General features: G+C 49.2%; 1 non-coding gene and 1 pseudogene across 1 annotated transcript; both read left to right on the top strand.

Annotated features, from left to right (window-relative positions):
- The first annotated feature begins 4,606 nt into the window (after window positions 1-4,606).
- Window positions 4,607-4,786, top strand: LOC144669705 (U2 spliceosomal RNA; annotated as a pseudogene).
- A 9,039-nt stretch (window positions 4,787-13,825) lies between these two features.
- On the top strand, window positions 13,826-14,008 carry LOC144669793 (U2 spliceosomal RNA). Its single transcript, XR_013573744.1, has one exon. It is a non-coding gene; the product is annotated as a U2 spliceosomal RNA (small nuclear RNA).
- The last annotated feature ends 9,039 nt before the right edge of the window (window positions 14,009-23,047 follow it).

Here is a 23,047-nt window from a genome sequence, read left to right as displayed (position 1 = left end):
GCACATCGAGACAAGCAGGTGGAGGATCATCTACTCGGTGAAAGACGCTCTTTGGTCTGCCCGAAACTTGTTGGTCTTCCAGTGCAATGAGTTGTCCCCAGCAGAGTGTTGCAGACTGGCTGGCACATTCCAAGGCCGAGGACTACGTGCTGAGGGACGCACTAAAGCTTGGGGCAGCCGCCACAAATGCGCAGTGGGGAACGGTCGCTGTCTAAGACCTTTCAGCCATAGTGCACCGAGGGACTGGGAAAGGTATAGACCCCTCGGCCTGAAAGACTCACATTGAATGTATGCAGTGAATATTACATTTATCACAATTGTATTGAAGCACCTCAGAGTGCAACATGATCTATGTAGATAACTTGAATACTATTGCACTGTCTGACTGCCTGTAATCAGCATGTTGAAATGTCTGTAATGTTCATTGATCGTATTGAAGCGTCGCAGGGTGCGACATGATCTATTTGAAAAACTGGAATATGATTGCACTTTTTGCGATGGCCATTTTGAAATGTTTTGTAACGTTCTTTCAGATATTTTATGGATAAGGTATATTTTTCCACAAAAAAACGACAACAGTTACAAAGAAAACCAACAGCAGCAACAACAGCTCTTCTCCACAGTCTGAATTAGAATTTCAGAGTCAGAAAACAGAGCAAAAAAACACGCAGCGTCCTGAAATGACAAACCTGAAATGAAAGTGTACTTAGTGTATCAAGCCTTTAAACTGCATTGCTGAAAACTCCTTCCTGCCTGCTAGTGCAACAAGATGCTGCATCGTATATTACACAGCGAATCAGGCCTTCAGTCGTCTTGACTTGTGCAGCTCCAGTGACTTCAGGCCTCCAAAAGCAGGCCAGTATTTGAAAGGGCTCCTCTTGACAAGTGTAAGACCCTGATCAAACTAAATATTTTAATTTTCTTAACCAGTGAGATTGAACGAACCGTGATGCATGTCCAAGACAAAATAGAATATAAAGCAATGTAAAGTAAATTAATAACAAATTGAGAAAGTAAATATGGAACACAAAATATTTTAAAACTAGGGCACAGGTTAAAAACATGATCCTAATTTCTGTTGAACTGAATGAGGCGAGTCATTACAGTGCGTGACCGATTTGTTTAAGTGTGCGGGCCCATTAAACTTTTTGCACAGCCGCGCAAATTTAAAGGGGCTTATGTGGCGGTGTGTCTGTGAGGAAACCTCTCCTCATATCTTGTATCCCACTGTGAAACCGTCTTCAGCTCCCAAATTGCACTCAGACAATGTGCTACATTTGCATATTGTGCAGGAGTCGGGGGAGGGGTCATGGGGCTGCCCCTTGTCTCTGTACTTGAAATGGCAGCCAGGCAGCAACTGTAGTGCTTCCTCAAATCCAACCTGAAGAAAAGGCAAGACATGTTGGGTGCTGAGAGGGAGAAGCATTGCCACTTTAGGTTCTACTTGGATTTTACTGAGGTAAAAGGTGATTGAAAAAGTCAAGCCTTTCTCCCCTAGCAGTTACCACTGAGGACAGAAATAATACCGAGCGCTGATCTATCACTGAGCACTGAGGCCGGCCAAGGGGAGGCATCTGAAAGCTGCAGAGAGAGCAAGAAGCCAGGATGGACGACTGAGAATACTGACTGAGATAGACAGCAAAAACTGTGACACAAGCTCAGGTAAGCGTGGTGTTTTGCAGTTCAAGTTCATCACTTTGTGACAGTATAGATATTTTTCACTTTCCTAGGATAAGGCTGTTCCCTTTCTAGAAGTTAGAAACAGCCGTGCAGATGTATTTTCTGCGCTCCTTTGCTTGCCTGCTGAATAGGACTGATTGGAGGGGAAAAGGTGATTAAAAGAGAGCCGACATCATTGCAGGCTGGCAGATGGTGTGCTGTGCTGTGCACGCAGGTGGTTTTGTTGTTTGGCTTGTGTGTGACTTCTGGTTGAAGCTGAAAGATTTCTAAAATTTTGAAGGAAATAATCTTCGAGAAGGGGAGAAACATTTTCAACATTTTAACAGGATCTAAGGCTGTTCGCTGTGTCGTACCTGTACTTATCCTTGCTGCCACCTGCCTTCTCACTGCTGATCATCATCTTGTGTTATTATAATGATATAATGCATTGGACTTATTTACTGTGACTTCATAACATGACACATTTCCCTTCTGGTGATGTCATGCTGACATCCCGTAAAGGAAATAGACCAACAGTCAGCCCAAAAGAAGGCCCAATGCCAAGCAAAGGAAGCCCATAAACGAGGATGCTAGACAGCTCGTACAAAAGAAAGCAGGGCATCAGGAAACAACTCAACAGCAGCTGACGTAGTACTCTCCAGGTTCAGTGCAGGAGAAGCACTGGAATCAGTAAAAAGTAATGCCCCTACATGTATGAACATACAACTTAGGAGCAGGAGTAGGCCACTGGGCCCCAAGAGCCTGCTCCACTACTCAGAAGATCATGGCTGATCCGATTGTAACCTCAACCCCACATTCCTGCCTACCAGCGATAACCTTCCAACCCCGCCTTGTTAGTCTATCCAGCTCTGTCTTGAAAATATTCAAAGACTCTGTTTCCACCACCTTTCGAGGAAGAGAGTTCCAAGGACTCTCTACACTCTGGGAGAAACGCTGCTGACTTTGCCTTCCCTGTAGATGTGGAAGGACTTTAGCTGCATACCTGGTCAGCTGGCAAGCTCCACAGACCGATCGGCGCAGGCTTGGAGGGCCGAAGTGCCTGTTCCTGTGCTGTACTTTTTTTTCTTCTTTGTTCTTTGACTGCTCAAGCTGAAAGCAAAGACAAAAATACAGCAGGCCTCGATCGAAGAACTCCTCTGCGCTGTGAGCTAGTTGCTCACACGGAAACTCAGCTACAAAGACTCATGGATTGTCTCTCATGCCTGTCACGTGTTCTCCCTTGTGACTGAGTGTTTCTCGAAATTTTCCATTACCTGCCAGTTACACGACACATCTAGCGCAACCGTAGACAGCGACCTTTCTCCATTACGCCTTTGCCCCAAACTTTAGTGCGTCCCTCAGCACGTAGTCCTGGACCTTGGAATGTGCCAACTCTTTGCAATGGAAGACCAACAAGTTTCGGACAGCCAAAGAGTGTCTTTCACCGAGTGGATCCTCCGGCGGTAGTTGATGTTTGTCTCGGCGTGTGTCCCTGGGAACAGCCCCTGGAGCACAGAGTCTATACCTGTGTCACGGAACTGCTCGGGATGCACCTCGACAAGAACCACGGCCACTCTCTTCAGAGTTCTGGTGATGAGGCATTCTGCCAAATGACCCTGACGGTCTGTTCGGCGAACCGTCCGCCGGAATCCACCATCTCCTTTTCCCGCAGGGCCTCTAGGGTGATACGTGCTAACCACTGCCTGATGGACTTGCGGACAAAGGTGTTTCTCTGCATAAGTTTTTCCACACGGGGCAGGTGATACGGCACTTGGAGCGTTCCGCGGCAGGGTGGCCAGACCCATCCTTCGCAACACCAGGGACAGGTAGAACCTCAGCACGTAGTGACGCTTGGTGTTTGGGTCTACACACAGCTTGATACTGCCATACACAAAGGTGGCCATCAGGATGAGGGTGATGTTGGGCATGTTTTTTCCCCCTTCATCAGAGTTTTTTTACATCATGTCCCTGCAAACAGGATCCACTTTTGACCTCCAGATAAAGCGGAAGATGGCTGGCGTGATCGCCACAGCGCAGGAGTGAGGAATGGGCCAGACCTGCGCCACGTACAGCAACACCTGTCCCTGGTGGAAAAATTTATGCAGAAAAACACCTTTGACCACAAGTCCATCAGGCAGTGGTCAGCACGTAACGTCCTAGAGGCCCTGAGGGAAAAGGAGAGGGTGGACCCTGTGGGATGGTTCCCCGAGCAGACTGTCAAAGTCATTTGGCAGAATGCCTCATCGCCAGAACTTTCCAACAAACACCAAGACGTGGCTTGGCTGGTGGTGAGAAAGGCCCTCCCCGTCAGATCCTTCCTACACGCCAGGAGGCTCACCCCCTCTGCACGTTGCCCTCGAGGTGGCTGTGGTGGGGAAGAGACCGTTGTTCACCTCCTTGTGGATTGTGCCTTTGCAAAGAAAGTCTGGAGAGAGATGCAGTGGTTGCTGTCGAGGTTCATCCCGAGCAGTTCTGTGACACAGGACTCTGTGCTCTACGGGCTGTTCCCAGGGACACACACCGAGACAAACATCGACTGCAGCTGGAGGATCATCAACTCGGTGAAAGAGGCGCTTTGGTCTGCCCGAAACTTGTTGGTCTTCCAGCGCAAAGAGTTGTCCCCGACCGAATGTTGCGGACTGGCACAATCCAAAGTCCAGGACTACGTGCTGAGGGACGCACTAAAGCTTGGGGCAGCTGCCGCAAAGGCGCAATGGGGAAGGGTCGCTGTCTAAGACCTTTCTACCACAGCGCACCGAGAGACTGGGAACTGTTTAGAGCCCCTCGGGCTGTACAGATCAAAATGAAAGGCTGTAAATGATTGTAATATTGTTTGTACTGATGCACCTGGTGATACATTTTGTAAAAGTTTAACCTGGATTGTACCCTTGTAATGTTGTTTTTGAAATGGTTTGGAATGTGATTGAAGATATTTTATGAATAAAGTATATTTTTACAAAAAAAAAAAAAAAAATCTGTTCTTATCAGTTTAATATCTGATACGTCCCTTATCTGGGGACCATATATTAAATTGATTTTTGGAGCAGGGAGATGGAATAGGGGCTTGCTCCGTCCACTCCACGCATCGACCCGGTATTGCAGTATCTCTGGGAATGGTGCACCACCCCTTTCCAGGGGATTTTCAATGCTAAAAATAGTTTTCTTACAAACATCTGCTTTCTTTACTTTTCAACATGCACATGTTTCAAAACCCAACTTTCTTTCTTTCTCACTCACCCGCACCATCTACACACAAAAAACACGCACGCTCACCCAACGCTCACAGACACCACTCTCATCTCACAAACACTCTACCTCACTCATACAAAAACATCTTTCACTTGCAAATACACCTCTCAAACACTCTCTCAGCTGCACCTTTCGCCTCACAACATTTTCAACCAGCTCTCTGCTGCCGCTCCCGCCCGCTGCTGCTGCTGCTGCTGATACAGCAACAGTCAAAACTCACACCTCAAAGCTCACACACTTTACACAGCTACTCGGAAATGTCTACATCCACGTTCACACAATCCTTACACTGCACAAGGAGCCCATTCCGCCCGTCGTGACTGCACCAGCTCTCCCAATGAACATTTCACTTCGTGCCATTCTCCTGCCTTCTCCACGTAACCCAGCACATGCTTTCTTTTCAAATAATCATCTCATTCCCTCTTCAATTGAACCTGCCTCCGCCACGCTATCAGGCGGTGCATTCCAGACCCTGACCACTCGCTGCTCCTATCACTTTTGCTTCTTCTGCTAGTTACTTTAAACCTGTGCCCGCTCCTTCTCGATCCTTTCATCGGTGCAAGCAGTTTCTCCCTATCTACTCTCTCCAGATACCTCATGATTTTCAATACCTCTATCAAGTCTCCTCTCAGACTTCTTTTCCCCAAGGAATACAGTCCCAACTTCTCCAATCTTACTTCATAACTCAACTTCCTCGCCCCTGGAACCAAACTCGTAAACCTCTTCTGCACTCTCTCCAATGCCTTCACTACCCTCCTAAAATGCAAGTCAAAATGCAATCCATCAGAGTCAGCATGGCTTTATGAAGACTAAATCGTGTTTGACTAAATTGCTAGAGTTCTTTGAAGATGTGACAAGCAAAGTGGATAATGGCGATCCTGTAGATGTAGTATGTCTGGACTTCCAGAAGGCATTTGATAAGGTGCCGCACAAAAGATTAATACACAAGATAAGATCACACGCAGCTAAGGGTAATATATTTGCTTGGATAGAGCTTTGGCTAACCAACAGAAAGCAGAGAGTCAGGATAAATGGGTCTTTTGTGGATGGCAAGCTGTAACTAGTGGGGTGCCACAGGGTTCGGTCCTTGGGCCCCAACTATTTACTTGGATTCAGGAGTAGAAGGTACCATAGCTAAATTTGCAGATGACACCAAAATAGGTGGGAAAGTAAGTTGCAGTGAAGAAATGAGAAATTTACAAATGGATATGGACAGGTTAGGTGAATGGGCCAAAATTTGGCAGATGGAGTTTAACGTGGATAAGTGAGGTTATCCAGTTCAGCTCCTACAGGCAATGGTCACGGTGGTGGTCCCATGGGCCATCGATCTGGTCGGGCGGAAATGACTCTCGTTCCTCCGGCCTGGGTATTCTGCTGCGGGGAGGCAACTTCACCGTCTCCGAGGTGAAGGAGGTGGTGGGCGGGCGACTCCTCGTAGCAGACGTAATGTACAAGAACGCTCCACTCCGGTTAATTAACGTGTATGGCCCGTCACAAGGAGCTGAGCGGCTGGAGGTTTTTCAGCAGCTCCCACTGCTGCTGGCGACCTCCAGGCCGGTCATTCTGGGCGGTGACTTCAACTGCATCATCGATGCGGCTGGACGATCCGGCAGGGCCGGCAGCAGATTGGACGCTACGTCCAGATCCCTGATGGAAACAGTTAAGGATGCCAAGCTGCACGACGTCTTCAGCAACCCTGCAGACGGAGCGCAGCGTAGATACACCTGGTCGCGGCCAGACGGGTCCATTCGTTCCAGGATAGACTTCCTGTTTGTGTCCCGTGCATTCACAGTCAGATCCACCGAGGTCAAGCCGTTGTTCTTCTCTGACCACTGCCTCCTACTGGCGGACTGCCACTTGGAGAAGGACCTGAGGGTGGGCAGGGGGGCATGGAAGCTATTCGTGCAACTGCTGACCCCAGAGAACATTGAGGAGCTCAAGAGGGCTTATGAAGGTTGGAGAACCATGAAACCCCTCTTTGAGTCCCTGACACACTGGTGGGAAGCGATCAAGGGAAACACCAAGAGGTTTTTCATCCTCAAAAGCATCCAGAAAGCTAGAAAGGAAGAGAGGGAAATGTCCCGACTCCAGAAAAACATGCAGAATCTGCTGCGGCTGCAGTCGGTGGGGGTCGATGTCAAGGAAGAACTCCAAGAGGTGAAGAGCCAGCAAGCCTAGCCCTTTGCCTCCAAGAACATCTTCCATTCCAGAGCCCGCTCCGTGGAGCAGGATGAGACGTGCTCACGTTTCTTCTTCCAAAAGGAACAGAGAGAGAGCTCTGTGATCAGCAGCCTGAATGAAGAAGACGGATCAGTAAAGTCAGCGCAGTCCGACATTTTGAGGATCAGCAAATCCTTTTATGCCGGATTTTATGACGTGAAGCCGACGGACAGCACGGCCTCCCAGTCCTCCTTGTCCTCTATCACGGAGGTCTCAGGCGACAGTACACGGGAGAGGCTGGACAAACCGCGAACTCCTGACGAACTGACTTAGGCCCTTGAGTCCTTCGAGAAGAGTAAATCTCCCCAGAAGCGACGGCTTGCCGGTGGAGTTGTATTCGGCTCTGTGGGACTTGATCGGCCCAGACCTGCTAGGAGTGTACGAGAGTATGCTCCTGGCCGGCAGTATGTCAGAATCCATGAGGAAAGGCATCATCACCCTCATCTACAAGCACAAGGAAGAAAGGGAGGAAATTAGAAATTGGCGACCCATTTCACTGTTGAATGTGGACTATAAGATTCTGTCCAAGGTCATCGCCAATCGGGTCAAATCCGCTCTGGAATTGGTGATTCACCCTGACCAGACCTGCTCTGTGCCGGGCAGGAAGATCTCTGACAGCCTGGCGCTGCTCAGGGATACGATTGCCTATGTGCAGGACAGGGGTGTGGACACCTGCCTCATCAGCCTGGATTAGGAGAAAGCCTTTGACAGAATATCGCACACCTACATGGTGGATGTGCTCTCAAAATGGGGTTTGGGGAGGGAATTCGCAATTGGATCCAGTTGGATCCTACTCTACACTAACATCAGTAGCGCAGTCTCAATCAATGGGTGGGAATCAGATAGCTTTCCAATTAAATCTGGAGTCAGGCAGGGCTGTCCTCTCTCGCCTGTTCTTTGCTGAGTCCATCAGGAAGGATCCGGGCATTAGAGGAGTTACGATCCCAGGCAGTGGAGGCACTCAGATCAAAGCCTCCCTGTACATGGACGATGTCGCCGTCTTCTGTTCTGATCCGCTGTCGGTGTGCAGACTGATCCACATCTGCGACCAGTTCGAACTGGACTCGGGAGCCAAGGTAAATCGTGGGAAGAGCGAGGCCATGTTCTTTGGGAACTGGGCTGACCGATCCTTTGTCCCCTTCACCGTCAGTGCTGACGGCCTGAAGGTGCTGGGGATATGGTTCAGAGGGACCGGGGTATGCGTTAGAAACTGGAAGGATCCAGTGTCTATGGTGAAAAGGAAACTGGGAATCTGGGAGCGACGCTTCCTCTCCGTTGCGGGTAAGAACCTGGTCATCAGGTGTGAGGCACTCTCGCTGTTGCTGTACATGGCGCAGGTCTGGCCCATTCCAGACTGCTGCGCGATGGCGATCACCCGAGCCATCTTCCGCTTTATCTGGAGGTCGAAAATGGATCGTGTCCGCAGGGACGCGCTGTATAAGCCTCTAGATAAAGGGGGAATAAACGTGCCCAACATCGCCCTCATACTGATGGCCACCTTTGTGTGCGGCTGTATCAAGCTGTGCGTAGACCCTCGGTACGCAAACACCAGGTGTCACTACGTGCTGAGGTTCTACCTGTCCCCGGTTTAGCGAAGGATGGGTGTGGCCACGCTGCCGCGGAACGCTCCAAGTAGTTGGACCGTGCCGTACCACCTGTCCCTGGTGGAAAACTTTATGCAGAAAAACACCTTTGACCCCAAGTCCATCAGGCAGTGGTCGGCACGTAACGTCCTATAGGCCCTGCGGGGAAAGGAGATGGTGGACCCTGTGCGATGTTTCCCCGAGCAGACTGTCAAAGTCGTTTGGCAGAATGCCTCGTCTCCAGAACTTTCCAACAAGCACCAAGACGTAGCTTGGCTGGTGGTGAGAAATGCCCTCCCCGTCAGATCCTTCCTGAAGTCTCAGCCTCTCTGCATGTTGACCTCGAGGTGGCTGTCGTGGGGACGAGACCGTTGTTCACCTCTTTGTGGAATGTGCGTTTGCAAAGAAGGTCTGCAGAGAGTTGCCGTGGTTTTTGTCGCGGTTCATCCCAAGCAGTTCTGTGACACAGGTCTCTGTGCTCTACGTGTTGATCCCAGGGACAGGGACGCACATCGAGACAAGCAGGTGGAGGATCATCTACTCGGTGAAAGACGCTCTTTGGTCTGCCCGAAACTTGTTGGTCTTCCAGCGCAATGAGTTGTCCCCAGCAGAGTGTTGCAGACTGGCTGGCACATTCCAAGGCCGAGGACTACGTGCTGAGGGACGCACTAAAGCTTGGGGCAGCCGCCACAAATGCGCAGCGGGGAACGGTCGCTGTCTAAGACCTTTCAGCCATAGTGCACCGAGGGACTGGGAAAGGTATAGACCCCTCGGCCTGAAAGACTCACATTGAATGTATGCAGTGAATATTACATTTATCACAATTGTATTGAAGCACCTCAGAGTGCAACATGATCTATGTAGATAACTTGAATACTATTGCACTGTCTGACTGCCTGTAATCAGCATGTTGAAATGTCTGTAATGTTCATTGATCGTATTGAAGCGTCGCAGGGTGCGACATGATCTATTTGAAAAACTGGAATATGATTGCACTTTTTGCGATGGCCATTTTGAAATGTTTTGTAATGTTCTTTCAGATATTTTATGGATAAGGTATATTTCTCCACAAAAAAACGACAACAGTTACAAAGAAAACCAACAGCAGCAACAACAGCTCTTCTCCACAGTCTGAATTAGAATTTCAGAGTCAGAAAACAGAGCAAAAAAACACGCAGCGTCCTGAAATGACAAACCTGAAATGAACGTGTACTTAGTGTATCAAGCCTTTAAACTGCATTGCAGAAAACTCCTTCCTGCCTGCTAGTGCAACAAGATGCTGCATCGTATATTACACAGCGAATCAGGCCTTCAGTCGTCTTGACTTGTGCAGCTCCAGTGACTTCAGGCCTCCAAAAGCAGGCCAGTATTTGAAAGGGCTCCTCTTGACAAGTGTAAGACCCTGATCAAACTAAATATTTTAATTTTCTTAACCAGTGAGATTGAACGAACCGTGATGCATGTCCAAGACAAAATAGAATATAAAGCAATGTAAAGTAAATTAATAACAAATTGAGAAAGTAAATATGGAACACAAAATATTTTAAAACTAGGGCACAGGTTAAAAACATGATCCTAATTTCTGTTGAACTGAATGAGGCGAGTCATTACAGTGCGTGACCGATTTGTTTAAGTGTGCGGGCCCATTAAACTTTTTGCACAGCCGCGCAAATTTAAAGGGGCTTATGTGGCGGTGTGTCTGTGAGGAAACCTCTCCTCATATCTTGTATCCCACTGTGAAACCGTCTTCAGCTCCCAAATTGCACTCAGACAATGTGCTACATTTGCATATTGTGCAGGAGTCAGGGGAGGGGTCATGGGGCTGCCCCTTGTCTCTGTACTTGAAATGGCAGCCAGGCAGCAACTGTAGTGCTTCCTCAAATCCAACCTGAAGAAAAGGCAAGACATGTTGGGTGCTGAGAGGGAGAAGCATTGCCACTTTAGGTTCTACTTGGATTTTACTGAGGTAAAAGGTGATTGAAAAAGTCAAGCCTTTCTCCCCTAGCAGTTACCACTGAGGACAGAAATAATACCGAGCGCTGATCTATCACTGAGCACTGAGGCCGGCCAAGGGGAGGCATCTGAAAGCTGCAGAGAGAGCAAGAAGCCAGGATGGACGACTGAGAATACTGGCTGAGATAGACAGCAAAAACTGTGACACAAGCTCAGGTAAGCGTGGTGTTTTGCAGTTCAAGTTCATCACTTTGTGACAGTATAGATATTTTTCACTTTCCTAGGATAAGGCTGTTCCCTTTCTAGAAGTTAGAAACAGCCGTGCAGATGTATTTTCTGCGCTCCTTTGCTTGCCTGCTGAATAGGACTGATTGGAGGGGAAAAGGTGATTAAAAGAGAGCCGACATCATTGCAGGCTGGCAGATGGTGTGCTGTGCTGTGCACGCAGGTGGTTTTGTTGTTTGGCTTGTGTGTGACTTCTGGTTGAAGCTGAAAGATTTCTAAAATTTTGAAGGAAATAATCTTCGAGAAGGGGAGAAACATTTTCAACATTTTAACAGGATCTAAGGCTGTTCGCTGTGTCGTACCTGTACTTATCCTTGCTGCCACCTGCCTTCTCACTGCTGATCATCATCTTGTGTTATTATAATGATATAATGCATTGGACTTATTTACTGTGACTTCATAACATGACACATTTCCCTTCTGGTGATGTCATGCTGACATCCCGTAAAGGAAATAGACCAACAGTCAGCCCAAAAGAAGGCCCAACGCCAAGCAAAGGAAGCCCATAAACGAGGATGCTAGACAGCTCGTACAAAAGAAAGCAGGGCATCAGGAAACAACTCAACAGCAGCTGACGTAGTACTCTCCAGGTTCAGTGCAGGAGAAGCACTGGAATCAGTAAAAAGTAATGCCCCTACATGTATGAACATACAACTTAGGAGCAGGAGTAGGCCACTGGGCCCCAAGAGCCTGCTCCACTACTCAGAAGGTCATGGCTGATCCGATTGTAACCTCAACCCCACATTCCTGCCTACCAGCGATAACCTTCCAACCCCGCCTTGTTAATCTATCCAGCTCTGTCTTGAAAATATTCAAAGACTCTGTTTCCACCACCTTTCGAGGAAGAGAGTTCCAAGGACTCTCTACACTCTGGGAGAAACGCTGCTGACTTTGCCTTCCCTGTAGATGTGGAAGGACTTTAGCTGCATACCTGGTCAGCTGGCAAGCTCCACAGACCGATCGGCGCAGGCTTGGAGGGCCGAAGTGCCTGTTCCTGTGCTGTACTTTTTTTTCTTCTTTGTTCTTTGACTGCTCAAGCTGAAAGCAAAGACAAAAATACAGCAGGCCTCGATCGAAGAACTCCTCTGCGCTGTGAGCTAGTTGCTCACACGGAAACTCAGCTACAAAGACTCATGGATTGTCTCTCATGCCTGTCACGTGTTCTCCCTTGTGACTGAGTGTTTCTCGAAATTTTCCATTACCTGCCAGTTACACGACACATCTAGCGCAACCGTAGACAGCGACCTTTCTCCATTACGCCTTTGCCCCAAACTTTAGTGCGTCCCTCAGCACGTAGTCCTGGACCTTGGAATGTGCCAACTCTTTGCAATGGAAGACCAACAAGTTTCGGACAGCCAAAGAGTGTCTTTCACCGAGTGGATCCTCCGGCGGTAGTTGATGTTTGTCTCGGCGTGTGTCCCTGGGAACAGCCCCTGGAGCACAGAGTCCATACCTGTGTCACGGAACTGCTCGGGATGCACCTCGACAAGAACCACGGCCACTCTCTTCAGAGTTCTGGTGATGAGGCATTCTGCCAAATGACCCTGACGGTCTGTTCGGCGAACCGTCCGCCGGAATCCACCATCTCCTTTTCCCGCAGGGCCTCTAGGGTGATACGTGCTAACCACTGCCTGATGGACTTGCGGACAAAGGTGTTTCTCTGCATAAGTTTTTCCACACGGGGCAGGTGATACGGCACTTGGAGCGTTCCGCGGCAGGGTGGCCAGACCCATCCTTCGCAACACCAGGGACAGGTAAAACCTCAGCACGTAGTGACGCTTGGTGTTTGGGTCTACACACAGCTTGATACTGCCATACACAAAGGTGGCCATCAGGATGAGGGTGATGTTGGGCATGTTTTTTCCCCCTTCATCCAGAGTTTTCTTACATCATGTCCCTGCAAACAGGATCCACTTTTGACCTCCAGATAAAGCGGAAGATGGCTGGCGTGATCGCCACAGCACAGGAGTGAGGAATGGGCCAGACCTGCGCCACGTACAGCAACACCTGTCCCTGGTGGAAAAATTTATGCAGAAAAACACCTTTGACCACAAGTCCATCAGGCAGTGGTCAGCACGTAACGTCCTAGAGGCCCTGAGGGAAAAGGAGAGGGTGGACCCTGTGGGATGGTTCCCCGAGCAGACTGTCAAAGTCATTTGGCAGAATGCCTCATCGCCAGAACTTTCCAACAAACACCAAGACGTGGCTTGGCTGGTGGTGAGAAAGGCCCTCCCCGTCAGATCCTTCCTACACGCCAGGAGGCTCACCCCCTCTGCACGTTGCCCTCGAGGTGGCTGTGGTGGGGAAGAGACCGTTGTTCACCTCCTTGTGGATTGTGCCTTTGCAAAGAAAGTCTGGAGAGAGATGCAGTGGTTGCTGTCGAAGTTCATCCCGAGCAGTTCTGTGACACAGGACTCTGTGCTCTACGGGCTGTTCCCAGGGACACACACCGAGACAAAAATCGACTGCAGCTGGAGGATCATCAACTCGGTGAAAGAGGCGCTTTGGTCTGCCCGAAACTTGTTGGTCTTCCAGCGCAAAGAGTTGTCCCCGACCGATTGTTGCGGACTGGCACAATCCAAAGTCCAGGACTACGTGCTGAGGGACGCACTAAAGCTTGGGGCAGCTGCCGCAAAGGCGCAATGGGGAAGGGTCGCTGTCTAAGACCTTTCTGCCACAGCGCACCGAGAGACTGGGAACTGTTTAGAGCCCCTCGGGCTGTACAGCTCAAAATGAAAGGCTGTAAATGATTGTAATATTGTTTGTACTGATGCACCTGGTGATACATTTTGTAAAAGTTTAACCTGGATTGTACCCTTGTAATGTTGTTTTTGAAATGGTTTGGAATGTGATTGAAGATATTTTATGAATAAAGTATATTTTTACAAAAAAAAAAAAAAAAAAAATCTGTTCTTATCAGTTTAATATCTGATACGTCCCTTATCTGGGGACCATATATTAAATTGATTTTTGCAGCAGGGAGATGGAATAGGGGCTTGCTCCGTCCACTCCACGCATCGACCCGGTATTGCAGTATCTCTGGGAATGGTGCACCACCCCTTTCCAGGGGATTTTCAATGCTAAAAATAGTTTTCTTACAAACATCTGCTTTCTTTACTTTTCAACATGCACATCTTTCAAAACCCAACTTTCTTTCTTTCTCACTCACCCGCACCATCTACACACAAAAAACACGCACGCTCACCCAACGCTCACAGACACCACTCTCATCTCACAAACACTCTACCTCACTCATACAAAAACATCTTTCACTTGCAAATACACCTCTCAAACACTCTCTCAGCTGCACCTTTCGCCTCACAACATTTTCAACCAGCTCTCTGCTGCCGCTCCCGCCCGCTGCTGCTGCTGCTGCTGATACAGCAACAGTCAAAACTCACACCTCAAAGCTCACACACTTTACACAGCTACTCGGAAACGTCTACATCCACGTTCACACAATCCTTACACTGCACAAGGAGCCCATTCCGCCCGTCGTGACTGCACCAGCTCTCCCAATGAACATTTCACTTCGTGCCATTCTCCTGCCTTCTCCACGTAACCCAGCACATGCTTTCTTTTCAAATAATCATCTCATTCCCTCTTCAATTGAACCTGCCTCCGCCACGCTATCAGGCGGTGCATTCCAGACCCTGACCACTCGCTGCTCCTATCACTTTTGCTTCTTCTGCTAGTTACTTTAAACCTGTGCCCGCTCCTTCTCGATCCTTTCATCGGTGCAAGCAGTTTCTCCCTATCTACTCTCTCCAGATACCTCATGATTTTCAATACCTCTATCAAGTCTCCTCTCAGACTTCTTTTCCCCAAGGAATACAGTCCCAACTTCTCCAATCTTACTTCATAACTCAACTTCCTCGCCCCTGGAACCAAACTCGTAAACCTCTTCTGCACTCTCTCCAATGCCTTCACTACCCTCCTAAAATGCAAGTCAAAATGCAATCCATCAGAGTCAGCATGGCTTTATGAAGACTAAATCGTGTTTGACTAAATTGCTAGAGTTCTTTGAAGATGTGACAAGCAAAGTGGATAATGGCGATCCTGTAGATGTAGTATGTCTGGACTTCCAGAAGGCATTTGATAAGGTGCCGCACAAAAGATTAATACACAAGATAAGATCACACGCAGCTAAGGGTAATATATTTGCTTGGATAGAGCTTTGGCTAACCAACAGAAAGCAGAGAGTCAGGATAAATGGGTCTTTTGTGGATGGCAAGCTGTAACTAGTGGGGTGCCACAGGGTTCGGTCCTTGGGCCCCAACTATTTACTTGGATTCAGGAGTAGAAGGTACCATAGCTAAATTTGCAGATGACACCAAAATAGGTGGGAAAGTAAGTTGCAGTGAAGAAATGAGAAATTTACAAATGGATATGGACAGGTTAGGTGAATGGGCCAAAATTTGGCAGATGGAGTTTAACGTGGATAAGTGAGGTTATCCAGTTCAGCTCCTACAGGCAATGGTCACGGTGGTGGTCCCATGGGCCATCGATCTGGTCGGGCGGAAATGACTCTCGTTCCTCCGGCCTGGGTATTCTGCTGCGGGGAGGCAACTTCACCGTCTCCGAGGTGAAGGAGGTGGTGGGCGGGCGACTCCTCGTAGCAGACGTAATGTACAAGAACGCTCCACTCCGGTTAATTAACGTGTATGGCCCGTCACAAGGAGCTGAGCGGCTGGAGGTTTTTCAGCAGCTCCCACTGCTGCTGGCGACCTCCAGGCCGGTCATTCTGGGCGGTGACTTCAACTGCATCATCGATGCGGCTGGACGATCCGGCAGGGCCGGCAGCAGATTGGACGCTACGTCCAGATCCCTGATGGAAACAGTTAAGGATGCCAAGCTGCACGACGTCTTCAGCAACCCTGCAGACAGAGCGCAGCGTAGATACACCTGGTCGCGGCCAGACGGGTCCATTCGTTCCAGGATAGACTTCCTGTTTGTGTCCCGTGCATTCACAGTCAGATCCACCGAGGTCAAGCCGTTGTTCTTCTCTGACCACTGCCTCCTACTGGCGGACTGCCACTTGGAGAAGGACCTGAGGGTGGGCAGGGGGGCATGGAAGCTATTCGTGCAACTGCTGACCCCAGAGAACATTGAGGAGCTCAAGAGGGCTTATGAAGGTTGGAGAACCATGAAACCCCTCTTTGAGTCCCTGACACACTGGTGGGAAGCGATCAAGGGAAACACCAAGAGGTTTTTCATCCTCAAAAGCATCCAGAAAGCTAGAAAGGAAGAGAGGGAAATGTCCCGACTCCAGAAAAACATGCAGAATCTGCTGCGGCTGCAGTCGGTGGGGGTCGATGTCAAGGAAGAACTCCAAGAGGTGAAGAGCCAGCAAGCCTAGCCCTTTGCCTCCAAGAACATCTTCCATTCCAGAGCCCGCTCCGTGGAGCAGGATGAGACGTGCTCACGTTTCTTCTTCCAAAAGGAACAGAGAGAGAGCTCTGTGATCAGCAGCCTGAATGAAGAAGACGGATCAGTAAAGTCAGCGCAGTCCGACATTTTGAGGATCAGCAAATCCTTTTATGCCGGATTTTATGACGTGAAGCCGACGGACAGCACGGCCTCCCAGTCCTCCTTGTCCTCTATCACGGAGGTCTCAGGCGACAGTACACGGGAGAGGCTGGACAAACCGCGAACTCCTGACGAACTGACTTAGGCCCTTGAGTCCTTCGAGAAGAGTAAATCTCCCCAGAAGCGACGGCTTGCCGGTGGAGTTGTATTCGGCTCTGTGGGACTTGATCGGCCCAGACCTGCTAGGAGTGTACGAGAGTATGCTCCTGGCCGGCAGTATGTCAGAATCCATGAGGAAAGGCATCATCACCCTCATCTACAAGCACAAGGAAGAAAGGGAGGAAATTAGAAATTGGCGACCCATTTCACTGTTGAATGTGGACTATAAGATTCTGTCCAAGGTCATCGCCAATCGGGTCAAATCCGCTCTGGAATTGGTGATTCACCCTGACCAGACCTGCTCTGTGCCGGGCAGGAAGATCTCTGACAGCCTGGCGCTGCTCAGGGATACGATTGCCTATGTGCAGGACAGGGGTGTGGACACCTGCCTCATCAGCCTGGATTAGGAGAAAGCCTTTGACAGAATATCGCACACCTACATGGTGGATGTGCTCTCAAAATGGGGTTTGGGGAGGGAATTCGCAATTGGATCCAGTTGGATCCTACTCTACACTAACATCAGTAGCGCAGTCTCAATCAATGGGTGGGAATCAGATAGCTTTCCAATTAAATCTGGAGTCAGGCAGGGCTGTCCTCTCTCGCCTGTTCTTTGCTGAGTCCATCAGGAAGGATCCGGGCATTAGAGGAGTTACGATCCCAGGCAGTGGAGGCACTCAGATCAAAGCCTCCCTGTACATGGACGATGTCGCCGTCTTCTGTTCTGATCCGCTGTCGGTGTGCAGACTGATCCACATCTGCGACCAGTTCGAACTGGACTCGGGAGCCAAGGTAAATCGTGGGAAGAGCGAGGCCATGTTCTTTGGGAACTGGGCTGACCGATCCTTTGTCCCCTTCACCGTCAGTGCTGACGGCCTGAAGATGCTGGGGATATGGTTCAGAGGGACCGGGGTATGCGTTAGAAACTGGAAGGATCCAGTGTCTATGGTGAAAAGGAAACTGGGAATCTGGGAGCGACGCTTCCTCTCCGTTGCGGGTAAGAACCTGGTCATCAGGTGTGAGGCACTCTCGCTGTTGCTGTACATGGCGCAGGTCTGGCCCATTCCAGACTGCTGCGCGATGGCGATCACCCGAGCCATCTTCCGCTTTATCTGGAGGTCGAAAATGGATCGTGTCCGCAGGGACGCGCTGTATAAGCCTCTAGATAAAGGGGGAATAAACGTGCCCAACATCGCCCTCATACTGATGGCCACCTTTGTGTGCGGCTGTATCAAGCTGTGCGTAGACCCTCGGTACGCAAACACCAGGTGTCACTACGTGCTGAGGTTCTACCTGTCCCCGGTTTAGCGAAGGATGGGTGTGGCCACGCTGCCGCGGAACGCTCCAAGTAGTTGGACCGTGCCGTACCACCTGTCCCTGGTGGAAAACTTTATGCAGAAAAACACCTTTGACCCCAAGTCCATCAGGCAGTGGTCGGCACGTAACGTCCTATAGGCCCTGCGGGGAAAGGAGATGGTGGATCCTGTGCGATGTTTCCCCGAGCAGACTGTCAAAGTCGTTTGGCAGAATGCCTCGTCTCCAGAACTTTCCAACAAGCACCAAGACGTAGCTTGGCTGGTGGTGAGAAATGCCCTCCCCGTCAGATCCTTCCTGAAGTCTCAGCCTCTCTGCATGTTGACCTCGAGGTGGCTGTCGTGGGGACGAGACCGTTGTTCACCTCTTTGTGGAATGTGCGTTTGCAAAGAAGGTCTGCAGAGAGTTGCCGTGGTTTTTGTCGCGGTTCATCCCAAGCAGTTCTGTGACACAGGTCTCTGTGCTCTACGTGTTGATCCCAGGGACAGGGACGCACATCGAGACAAGCAGGTGGAGGATCATCTACTCGGTGAAAGACGCTCTTTGGTCTGCCCGAAACTTGTTGGTCTTCCAGCGCAATGAGTTGTCCCCAGCAGAGTGTTGCAGACTGGCTGGCACATTCCAAGGCCGAGGACTACGTGCTGAGGGACGCACTAAAGCTTGGGGCAGCCGCCACAAATGCGCAGCGGGGAACGGTCGCTGTCTAAGACCTTTCAGCCATAGTGCACCGAGGGACTGGGAAAGGTATAGACCCCTCGGCCTGAAAGACTCACATTGAATGTATGCAGTGAATATTACATTTATCACAATTGTATTGAAGCACCTCAGAGTGCAACATGATCTATGTAGATAACTTGAATACTATTGCACTGTCTGACTGCCTGTAATCAGCATGTTGAAATGTCTGTAATGTTCATTGATCGTATTGAAGCGTCGCAGGGTGCGACATGATCTATTTGAAAAACTGGAATATGATTGCACTTTTTGCGATGGCCATTTTGAAATGTTTTGTAATGTTCTTTCAGATATTTTATGGATAAGGTATATTTTTCCACAAAAAAACGACAACAGTTACAAAGAAAACCAACAGCAGCAACAACAGCTCTTCTCCACAGTCTGAATTAGAATTTCAGAGTCAGAAAACAGAGCAAAAAAACACGCAGCGTCCTGAAATGACAAACCTGAAATGAACGTGTACTTAGTGTATCAAGCCTTTAAACTGCATTGCAGAAAACTCCTTCCTGCCTGCTAGTGCAACAAGATGCTGCATCGTATATTACACAGCGAATCAGGCCTTCAGTCGTCTTGACTTGTGCAGCTCCAGTGACTTCAGGCCTCCAAAAGCAGGCCAGTATTTGAAAGGGCTCCTCTTGACAAGTGTAAGACCCTGATCAAACTAAATATTTTAATTTTCTTAACCAGTGAGATTGAACGAACCGTGATGCATGTCCAAGACAAAATAGAATATAAAGCAATGTAAAGTAAATTAATAACAAATTGAGAAAGTAAATATGGAACACAAAATATTTTAAAACTAGGGCACAGGTTAAAAACATGATCCTAATTTCTGTTGAACTGAATGAGGCGAGTCATTACAGTGCGTGACCGATTTGTTTAAGTGTGCGGGCCCATTAAACTTTTTGCACAGCCGCGCAAATTTAAAGGGGCTTATGTGGCGGTGTGTCTGTGAGGAAACCTCTCCTCATATCTTGTATCCCACTGTGAAACCGTCTTCAGCTCCCAAATTGCACTCAGACAATGTGCTACATTTGCATATTGTGCAGGAGTCGGGGGAGGGGTCATGGGGCTGCCCCTTGTCTCTGTACTTGAAATGGCAGCCAGGCAGCAACTGTAGTGCTTCCTCAAATCCAACCTGAAGAAAAGGCAAGACATGTTGGGTGCTGAGAGGGAGAAGCATTGCCACTTTAGGTTCTACTTGGATTTTACTGAGGTAAAAGGTGATTGAAAAAGTCAAGCCTTTCTCCCCTAGCAGTTACCACTGAGGACAGAAATAATACCGAGCGCTGATCTATCACTGAGCACTGAGGCCGGCCAAGGGGAGGCATCTGAAAGCTGCAGAGAGAGCAAGAAGCCAGGATGGACGACTGAGAATACTGGCTGAGATAGACAGCAAAAACTGTGACACAAGCTCAGGTAAGCGTGGTGTTTTGCAGTTCAAGTTCATCACTTTGTGACAGTATAGATATTTTTCACTTTCCTAGGATAAGGCTGTTCCCTTTCTAGAAGTTAGAAACAGCCGTGCAGATGTATTTTCTGCGCTCCTTTGCTTGCCTGCTGAATAGGACTGATTGGAGGGGAAAAGGTGATTAAAAGAGAGCCGACATCATTGCAGGCTGGCAGATGGTGTGCTGTGCTGTGCACGCAGGTGGTTTTGTTGTTTGGCTTGTGTGTGACTTCTGGTTGAAGCTGAAAGATTTCTAAAATTTTGAAGGAAATAATCTTCGAGAAGGGGAGAAACATTTTCAACATTTTAACAGGATCTAAGGCTGTTCGCTGTGTCGTACCTGTACTTATCCTTGCTGCCACCTGCCTTCTCACTGCTGATCATCATCTTGTGTTATTATAATGATATAATGCATTGGACTTATTTACTGTGACTTCATAACATGACACATTTCCCTTCTGGTGATGTCATGCTGACATCCCGTAAAGGAAATAGACCAACAGTCAGCCCAAAAGAAGGCCCAATGCCAAGCAAAGGAAGCCCATAAACGAGGATGCTAGACAGCTCGTACAAAAGAAAGCAGGGCATCAGGAAACAACTCAACAGCAGCTGACGTAGTACTCTCCAGGTTCAGTGCAGGAGAAGCACTGGAATCAGTAAAAAGTAATGCCCCTACATGTATGAACATACAACTTAGGAGCAGGAGTAGGCCACTGGGCCCCAAGAGCCTGCTCCACTACTCAGAAGATCATGGCTGATCCGATTGTAACCTCAACCCCACATTCCTGCCTACCAGCGATAACCTTCCAACCCCGCCTTGTTAGTCTATCCAGCTCTGTCTTGAAAATATTCAAAGACTCTGTTTCCACCACCTTTCGAGGAAGAGAGTTCCAAGGACTCTCTACACTCTGGGAGAAACGCTGCTGACTTTGCCTTCCCTGTAGATGTGGAAGGACTTTAGCTGCATACCTGGTCAGCTGGCAAGCTCCACAGACCGATCGGCGCAGGCTTGGAGGGCCGAAGTGCCTGTTCCTGTGCTGTACTTTTTTTTCTTCTTTGTTCTTTGACTGCTCAAGCTGAAAGCAAAGACAAAAATACAGCAGGCCTCGATCGAAGAACTCCTCTGCGCTGTGAGCTAGTTGCTCACACGGAAACTCAGCTACAAAGACTCATGGATTGTCTCTCATGCCTGTCACGTGTTCTCCCTTGTGACTGAGTGTTTCTCGAAATTTTCCATTACCTGCCAGTTACACGACACATCTAGCGCAACCGTAGACAGCGACCTTTCTCCATTACGCCTTTGCCCCAAACTTTAGTGCGTCCCTCAGCACGTAGTCCTGGACCTTGGAATGTGCCAACTCTTTGCAATGGAAGACCAACAAGTTTCGGACAGCCAAAGAGTGTCTTTCACCGAGTGGATCCTCCGGCGGTAGTTGATGTTTGTCTCGGCGTGTGTCCCTGGGAACAGCCCCTGGAGCACAGAGTCCATACCTGTGTCACGGAACTGCTCGGGATGCACCTCGACAAGAACCACGGCCACTCTCTTCAGAGTTCTGGTGATGAGGCATTCTGCCAAATGACCCTGACGGTCTGTTCGGCGAACCGTCCGCCGGAATCCACCATCTCCTTTTCCCGCAGGGCCTCTAGGGTGATACGTGCTAACCACTGCCTGATGGACTTGCGGACAAAGGTGTTTCTCTGCATAAGTTTTTCCACACGGGGCAGGTGATACGGCACTTGGAGCGTTCCGCGGCAGGGTGGCCAGACCCATCCTTCGCAACACCAGGGACAGGTAGAACCTCAGCACGTAGTGACGCTTGGTGTTTGGGTCTACACACAGCTTGATACTGCCATACACAAAGGTGGCCATCAGGATGAGGGTGATGTTGGGCATGTTTTTTCCCCCTTCATCCAGAGTTTTTTTACATCATGTCCCTGCAAACAGGATCCACTTTTGACCTCCAGATAAAGCGGAAGATGGCTGGCGTGATCGCCACAGCACAGGAGTGAGGAATGGGCCAGACCTGCGCCACGTACAGCAACACCTGTCCCTGGTGGAAAAATTTATGCAGAAAAACACCTTTGACCACAAGTCCATCAGGCAGTGGTCAGCACGTAACGTCCTAGAGGCCCTGAGGGAAAAGGAGAGGGTGGACCCTGTGGGATGGTTCCCCGAGCAGACTGTCAAAGTCATTTGGCAGAATGCCTCATCGCCAGAACTTTCCAACAAACACCAAGACGTGGCTTGGCTGGTGGTGAGAAAGGCCCTCCCCGTCAGATCCTTCCTACACGCCAGGAGGCTCACCCCCTCTGCACGTTGCCCTCGAGGTGGCTGTGGTGGGGAAGAGACCGTTGTTCACCTCCTTGTGGATTGTGCCTTTGCAAAGAAAGTCTGGAGAGAGATGCAGTGGTTGCTGTCGAAGTTCATCCCGAGCAGTTCTGTGACACAGGACTCTGTGCTCTACGGGCTGTTCCCAGGGACACACACCGAGACAAAAATCGACTGCAGCTGGAGGATCATCAACTCGGTGAAAGAGGCGCTTTGGTCTGCCCGAAACTTGTTGGTCTTCCAGCGCAAAGAGTTGTCCCCGACCGATTGTTGCGGACTGGCACAATCCAAAGTCCAGGACTACGTGCTGAGGGACGCACTAAAGCTTGGGGCAGCTGCCGCAAAGGCGCAATGGGGAAGGGTCGCTGTCTAAGACCTTTCTGCCACAGCGCACCGAGAGACTGGGAACTGTTTAGAGCCCCTCGGGCTGTACAGCTCAAAATGAAAGGCTGTAAATGATTGTAATATTGTTTGTACTGATGCACCTGGTGATACATTTTGTAAAAGTTTAACCTGGATTGTACCCTTGTAATGTTGTTTTTGAAATGGTTTGGAATGTGATTGAAGATATTTTATGAATAAAGT

The sequence above is a fragment of the Cetorhinus maximus genome, chromosome 29, assembly GCF_964194155.1.
Source record: "Cetorhinus maximus chromosome 29, sCetMax3.hap1.1, whole genome shotgun sequence".
In the NCBI taxonomy this organism is placed as follows: domain Eukaryota; kingdom Metazoa; phylum Chordata; class Chondrichthyes; order Lamniformes; family Cetorhinidae; genus Cetorhinus; species Cetorhinus maximus.
Note: the sequence above shows the minus strand (reverse complement) of the source record. Positions and strands in the feature narration are given on the sequence as shown.